Raw genomic sequence first — 8,480 nt, 5'->3', positions numbered from 1 at the left:
ATGTATGTAGACATGTTCTGATAATACAGCTGGTAGTTTGGGAAGCCCGTTTGAGTGGTGATCTCAGACAGTGTTTGTGTGTGCGAACCCTTTGTCCTTCACTCTCACTTGTTTTTCTTTCCTCCATCCTTCTTTTGTGACAGCATGTTTTTCCATCAAAGTTTTAATAGCCATATGTTAAAAGTTATTTACTGCTATTTCAGCTTATTTAGCACTTTACATGAATACGGTACACCTTGGTCTACCATAAAGTCATAGAGGCACAAATTCCATATTTGGCTGTTGTTGTGAAAACTATTATGTGTTAGTTAAATATAACATATGTAAGATAAATGATCAAATGTAAAATTAATCTAGCGTGAAATTTAGCTAGGCTTTTTCTTTGACCTGTCCCACCTTAGAAGTCTTGACAGTCTTTGTCATTTGACTGCATTTTTTTCAGTGTTTACAAATGTTATTGTGTTGAATATATTTGTGAGGGTTAACCATTTAATTAAATATTTTCATTCATTTATGGGAATAAATTAACTCATATTACGTTTATAAGTATTTACAAAACAGCATTTGGTCCCTAGTTAGCTACCCCCTAATGAATGATAGTTTAATTTAATTCATTTAATTTAATTTCATTTTATTTCATTTTACCTCCTGAGGTTAACAGTCAACTTTTGCTAAAGGTAAAGCACCTTTTTTTTCAGACACACAGAACCCAGGAAAAAATATATATTTCATATTTAAGGAGCTTCAGTCCCATTTTGTACTCTGTTCCAGGTAAGTGCCTTTTTTGGAATGTGGAATGGTCAGCTCGATGTGTGTGTGTGTTTGTCTGAGTGGAGTAAGATTGAATTTAATGACATGTGGGTTATTGCAACCCTGCTATCATGGGTGTCACTTCCTCTGAAAGCCTGAAGACATCAAGAGAGACAGATAGAAATCTGAGACGATCATACACAGACGGTGCTATAAAGGTCTTTTCAGCCAGCTCACGTCTCTGCGCTTCTTGCGTGACTTGCCGAGGCAGTTGTGGCAGGGCCCATCGTCCACACAGCACTCCCTCATTTTTTTTAATGTCTCCACTTTATTTCGGCAGTGGCCTGCACCTTAAGCTTTTATCACTGCCCTTCCCAAACTTTCCAGCCTGTTCAGCACAGGCCAACGTCTCATCCAGCCACTATATGATGCTGTATGTGACACTTCCATTCTTCTTGTTCTATATCTGAAGTATCTACAATAGTAATGCTATTGTTCGAAATGTTTCTCTTGAATGTTACAGGACTCCACCATCTCAGTCCATGCAGGTGAGTTGGAGCGATAACACTTTTTTGGCATTACACTGTTTCTACACCAAGGTTTTTTTTTTCTGTGGGTTGCCTAATTCGCTGATGTACAGTAAGAAATTGCTAGCAGCTCATCTAAAGGCAAACGCAGCAAACTGATATCCAATCTTACTTGTCAGGAAATGTAACCAGAGCATGTCATACCGGTGTGGATTTAAAAGAAAGTGTCAAGAATGATGTTTAGATTCATCACAGTTATTTATTGACACAAATAAAAGGTTTCTTGAGAGTTGCAGGCCCTGTTTACACCTGGTAACATCCCGTCTCTGGTCAAGTGGTCAGTTGAGATAGATCCCTTTTTAAAACTGAGTTTACACCTGGAGGTAACATTAATCTCAAATGTGTGTCTACTTCCACAATTTTCCAAATACTTCCAAACTACAAACGTTACACATTTGTTCATAGTTATTTTATTTGAGTTCCTGTTAACTTAAGGGTGGCTGCGGGTCCTTAAAAAAGTCTTAAAATGTCTTAAATTCAGATTCAGTGGGTCTTAAATATTTTTAGTCACATTACCGCAAACATCTCTCCAGTCTGACGGACCCAGTGACTGTTTACAATCATTGGACAGGCTGAAGATTTATTCCCCCACTGCTGTAGTCACCGCGTCACCAGAGAGAATTGCGGCAGCAGAATCCAGTCGAACAGCAGCTGGCTGAGCCTTCCAGATGCTTTCAATGAGTTAATGCAAGTTTACTGAAAAGTGGCTTGAGAATTTTACTTGTCCAACAGGACAAATAGCCTGATTAAAACTTAAGTGACAAAAAATGACTATCGACGCATAGAAAAACGAGAATGATTTTATTACATTACAATGATTGATGATGGATGGTGTATTTCTGGTATCAATGTGGTGCTGTTAAGGCTCGTGCTGTCTGTGTCTGCGAGAGACTTTCATGGAGAAATCAAATCAAATAGCATAACGGCACACATAAAGAAACTCACAGAATAAACATAGGCCTACTGAGGAAAAAATTCTAAGTGTTTAGTTTATTTATAACATGATGTCAAGTAACATACCATGACAAGAGTTTTTGCTGAATATTTTAACGATTGCAAATGTTACATTGATTTTAGTTCAACAAAGTAAGAAATCTCGGTGATGCGGTGCTTTTGTGAGGATATTTTGTATAGGATATTGTCTGCTGATATGAAAACTTCACTGTATATCGTAATAATAAATAGCATTTTTGACAGCGATGATATTTTGTTTTCTTTTTACATTAAACACATTAAATATTGCATATACGAATGTAATATGTGCATTTCCATCACAGGTTTGGTCTTAAATTTCACATAAGGTGGTATTAAAAAGGTCTTAAAAAGTCTTAAATTGAACTTGTTCACATCTGTAGACACCCTGATGTGCTTCACATGCTATGTGTATTGATCCAAATTTTCCACTCACATGTTTGTTTTCTATAAAAGCTGCATGTAATTGGCACATAATCCTAGCTTTAGTGCAATGGATGATTGACTGGTGAGGAGGCCCTTTACCTTTGTGTGGCCTGTGAGGATGAATTAGCTTGTAGCCTATTAACATGATGCATTAGTTGTAGAACCTCTAAATATGTTTTTGATCAGATTACAAAACATTTTGGACCGCATTTACACCTGTATTTACCATTAATACGATTTAAAAAAAATCACTATTTAGCACTGTTTAGCACCAGTTATGATTGGATCACCCAAAACAGATGTTAATACTAGGCGTAAATGGGGCCGTAGAGGAATTTTCCCATATTGTCCACCCCCAAGTCTATGCCTTTGATGCTATTAATCCAAAGCAATTTACACTAATTGCTGGGAAAGAACCATGTGGATCAACATCAGGCTATGCATTTTGCTCAAGGGCAGAGAGGTGAGAGTGGACTTCATTAACGGCCTGGTCCGTATTGTGTCCACCAGTGATTAAAATGCGTCTTCTGTGCTACCAAACCAGGTCTTAAACCACTACACCAGCAGTGCTTCAGTGTAAACAAGGAGCTTATTTTTATCATCCTCATCCCTTCACACAACACACTCACACCATGAGCCGCCTTTGAGCTTCTGTCCTAATTAGTCGGAATTATGAATGTCTGGCCTTCCCACCATTGATTGCCATTGATCGAACTCTCATCCCTATGCTCCCACCCACCCAGGGCTCCACCGCACACAACACATCATTTATATAAATCCTTAGTGATTTTCCCTTTCTGTCACTTTCTCTTACTCTGTACTCTCCCTCTGTAAATGCAGTGCTGTAACGTGGACTGTATTTGCTCAGTATGCATAGTGGTGGATGGGTGGTTGGGGGGTTGAATAGTATTTGTGAATAGTAAATTGTGTAGAGGGAAACAAGCTGAATGTGTGTGTCTTTGGGGATTTTTATATGCATGCCTGTGTGTCTGTGTGCTTGTGGTGCGGTTTACCTCCATAAAGATAAGGTGAACCCTCAAATCATTTTGTCGCCATATGTTATTCTGTGAATGTCTGGCAGGAGTAAAGGCGGGAGGAAGGATGATGAAATATTAAAGCTCATCTCCTCCTGTTGACATTCAGAGTTAGTGGACTGGGGCTCCCTAAAGTAGCATAGCAGACACACAGAGCCAAAGGCCAGCTATGGATATACTTAGACAGAGATGTGTGTGTGGGTGTATGTGGTTGCCTGAGTGGGTGGATAAATGCAGAATGACTGTGTAAAATGAAAAAGGTCGCTTGGTCGAGAAAGTGATATCATAAACTGATTTAGTGACACATGAGTTGAACATATGAATGAAGGCTCAGTGAGAGAGAAGAGGCACAAACATGAAATAAAGAACTTGAGGTATAGACTAACTAACTAATGTTAAAGAACACATGAAATCTAATGAAGTGTAAACGTACCCTTAGTTAGCTCCAAGTTTCTTTAATGTTAGGTAGTTTGTTAGTTACAAGTTCGATTTCATGTGTTTTTTTTTATTATCAGCTAGTTAGTTCCAAGTTAGATTTCTAGTTAGACGAAAAAAAATAAAATAAAATAATAATACTGTCAGGAACTGTGTCGGAGGGAACGAACGCAGAGACGTGGATCAGAACAGTCTTTAATAAATCCAACACACAGGATAATTCACACATGGAATGGCTGGTGACACACAAACATGACGATGTAGACCCGACAAAGACAGACAGCACAGACTGGGACTTAAATGTATGGGGAAACAAGGACAATTAACAAGACACACCTGAACTAAATGACATGATTAACAAGAGACAGAAACTGGGTCACGCAGAGCACATGGGGAGGAAAACACACACAGACAGTCCAGGGGTGTGACAAATACTTCTACAAAAAAAAAAATAATAATAATAATGTAAATTCAATTTAGATTTCATAGCTTCTTTAACATTAGTTAGTTAGCTAGCTTTTAGTTAGTTCCCCTTCAGGAACGCAAGGGCGTTCCCAAAGCGACTTCGACGCAGCGTCTCGTTCCCTCGGGGAACCATGGTTACATACGTAACCTAGAGACGTTTTCCAGTTAGACTAACAGACCAACTAATGTTAAAGTACCCCAGAAATCTAATGCTGGTTAGCTCCAAGGTTCTTTAATGTTAGGTAGTTTTTTTACTACCAAGTTAGATTTAAGGTTCTTTAACATTGGTTAGTTAGCTCCAAGTTAGAGTTCTAGTTAGACTAACAAACCTGACAATGTTAAAGAACCCATGAAAGACTGCTCCAAGTTCGATTTCGTGGGTTCTTTAACGTTACTTGGTTAGTTAGTATAACTAGAAATCTAACTTAGATCTACCCAATGTTAAAGAACCCATGAAATCTAACGGTTCTAGAAATTATTAAAGGGCTAGTTCACTCAAAAATGAAAATTAGCCCATAAATTACTCACCCTCAAGGCATCCTAGGTGTATATGACTTTCTTCTTTCAGACGAATCCAGTCGGAGTTATATAAACAATTGTCTTTGATCTTTCAAGCTGTTTACTGGTGGGTGTTGCAGTGCATCAGTCCAAAAGAAGTGAAATAAAAAGCACCTATCCATAAAAAAGTGTCTCACACGGCATCGGGGTGAACAAAGGCCTCCTGTAGCGAATCGATGCGTTTTTGTAAGAAAAATATCCATATTCAAAACGTAATAATCACTTTAATCTAGCTTCAAAGACAATTTTTAATATAACTCCGACTGGATTCGTCTGAAAGAAGAAAGTCAAATACACCTAGGATGCCTTGAGGGTGAGTAATTTATGGGCTAATTTTCATTTTTGGGTGAACTAACCCTTTAATATTTCTTTTACATTGGGTACTTTGTTAGTTCCAAGTTAGATTTTTAACACCAGATTTGGTTTGTGCTAGTTAGACCAGATGTGCTAGTTATATGCTAGTGTTCTCTTAAACATTGGGAACGTCTCATTGGATGAAACGCCTCATAGGTCACACTGGGAACAAAACAATTAAATTTTTGTGTCCTTTCACACTTTTTCACCCTCACTTGTCTCTATCCTTTGATATGGCATTGACACATCCTCAGGGTAATGCAGCCTCTCCAGTGTGAGGTTATGCTGAGCTTTTGTGTTGGATACGCAAGAGGAAGATGCTATGCTATGTGACACTGCATTATGTAGGCCTTTGTTAATCAATCACAGACAGCTCACTAATTCATGCGGTATGCTATCTTACTTAGTCAGTTTATGCTAAGCTGCACTTTGGCTTTGTTTTGTCTCATTTCACCGTGAGCCTGGTAGCCTGATGTGAACTGGGCATAAACTTTTTTTTTCCCCAGGCCTTGTAGCTCCTGTCAAATTTCCGACCGCTTGAGTGTGTCTTTGCGTATGTGCATAGCCCACAGGAGCCAGAAGTTGTGGCTAGGTTACATTTTCTCTCTCTCTGTCTCCTCATCACCCACTCTCTTCTCTATCTCTCATTTTACCTCCCCCTCTTTCACTTTCTGTTTGACTTCCTCTCCGTCTATGCCACCTGCTCTCTGGTCCCGTGACCGTGATTTGTCTTCCGCTGGCCTCATGTAACCCGCTGTGAGAAGAGAACCAGTGAGAGATCACTTAAACAAAGTGGGACTAAAGAAAAAGATAAACAGACATCCAAGAGGAAGATACTGTAAATAGAAATTGTATACATCATAACAGTGTTTTTTATCAGTTTAATTATTGACTTTTTCAGCCATTATTTATAAGATGGGGAATGTTTGAGGTTATACTACCTGGAGAAAATCGCATTGTCCGAAATCACATACTCTCTAAGTAGGTACTTCTTTTTAATAAATAATTACTAGAGCTGCCAACCTTAGTATCTCCCAATAATAAAACCATCTCTGGTTGTGTTGCTTCATATATTTATAAATCCTACATTTATAAATTCTCTGCAGTGCACTCATGTGAGAGTAAAATGCCCATTGGATGCGTACTTCAGAATATCGATGGAAATAGTAGGTTATACTTTTTGCCTACTGTTTTATGAATACTGTGAACTACTCTGTTCACATACTGTTTTTTGCCTACTATATAGTTGGGAAGTATGCGATTTCAAATGCAGCCAATCTGCCTATCTATCTCACTTTTGTCATCTATCTCCTGTTCAGCTCAGTGGAATCTGTGGAAGTATATTGTCACGAATCCGGTCCATGAACTTCCATCCACTTGCCACCAGAGGTCGCCCTCCCATGATATTGACTCTCACACCACACAGACTGTTACACATCACCCTGGACTACATTTCCCATACTCCATTGCACTATCACAAGCTCACCTGAAACCAATCTCACACAGCTGCTACCAATAACACACACTATATAAATCAGTCTCACACCACCATTCAGGGCCTAGTATTGTTCTGCATTTTTCACTCCCCAAGTGTTAGCTGCCTTACCGAGCCATTCCGTGTTTTCTGTTTTAGTCTCGTGTATTGTTTTGCGTTTATCCCTGTTTAGCACTTATCACTGTTCGTTGATAGCTACTTTACGGAGCCTGTTTATTGATTTCCTGTTTCATAGTCTAGCCTAGTCCTGTCATAGTTTTGCCTTGCCTGCTTTCCCGTGTTACCTGATTTTTGCCTGTTTATCTTGGATTAACCCTTTGCCTGCTGTTTCGGACTGTGTTTGCACCTCGCCTGGACTACTGCTCGTGTTATTGGATTTCCCCTCTTGTCAAGCCCTCTGGATAACGTTCGCTGTCTACTGACTCACGCCCGGTTTGGATTACTCTTTTGTCTTGCCCTCTATATACCTGTTTGCCATTGTCAGAACCTTGCCTGTTTTTATGACCACGCCTTTAAATAAAAGCTTTGCAGATGGATCCGCACGTCTCACGTCTCGTTTGCCCCGTAACTTATATAATGTGAAATACTGAATGAAATTAATTGCTAATTTTTGAATGGGTGTCAATGGAGAAAGATACTGCAGTGGTTCTCAACCAGGGGCCTTCAGCAAACTTCCAAGGGGGCGATAGGATGACTTAAAATTATTCAAATGATATATTATTATGAATACAATGAATATTAATATTGTTAGTAATAAATTAAAATGATCTAATTTAAAACCCCAATTCCAAAACAGTTGGGACAAGAATCTGTGATTTGTTAATTCTCTTGAACCTTTATTTAATTCCAATGTTTTCACTGACCAGCTTAAATGTATTTTGTAAATATAAACATATTTTTGATGTTGATGGCTGCAATATACTTTCAAAAAAGTTGGGACAGAGGCAAAATAAAAGTGAAAAGGTTATAGAATATCAAAATTAAACTGTATTGAAATAGTTCACATTAAAGGGGTCATGAATTGAGAAATCAACTTTTATTTGAGCTTTTGATATATAAGAGATCATCGTACTAAAAGAATATCCTGTAAGTTTCAGAACTGAAAACGTCCTTGTTACTGAAATAAAAGCTTTTATTGACATCAGGCCCAGCGAACGCCAGATTCTGGAATCTAATAGAGAGGTTAACGCCGCCTCCACAGTAGCTCCGCCCACTGATTCGCGCATAACAGGGAAATAATGTAAGTGGCGTTAAACCGGATCGAGCCAAAAAACATGCCATTAAAGATCACAAAATATTGTGCAGTGCCTGGTTGTGGAAGAACACAGTCGCTGCATAACCTTCAAGTTCAAATATTAGGAATGTCTGGTTGAATTTTATTTTTACTGAAGTTTCAGCTCACGT

The sequence above is a fragment of the Sinocyclocheilus anshuiensis genome, unplaced genomic scaffold, assembly GCF_001515605.1.
Source record: "Sinocyclocheilus anshuiensis isolate Anshui unplaced genomic scaffold, SAMN03320099.WGS_v1.1 scaffold893, whole genome shotgun sequence".
Taxonomy (NCBI): domain Eukaryota; kingdom Metazoa; phylum Chordata; class Actinopteri; order Cypriniformes; family Cyprinidae; genus Sinocyclocheilus; species Sinocyclocheilus anshuiensis.
This window is presented reverse-complemented; position numbering follows the sequence as displayed.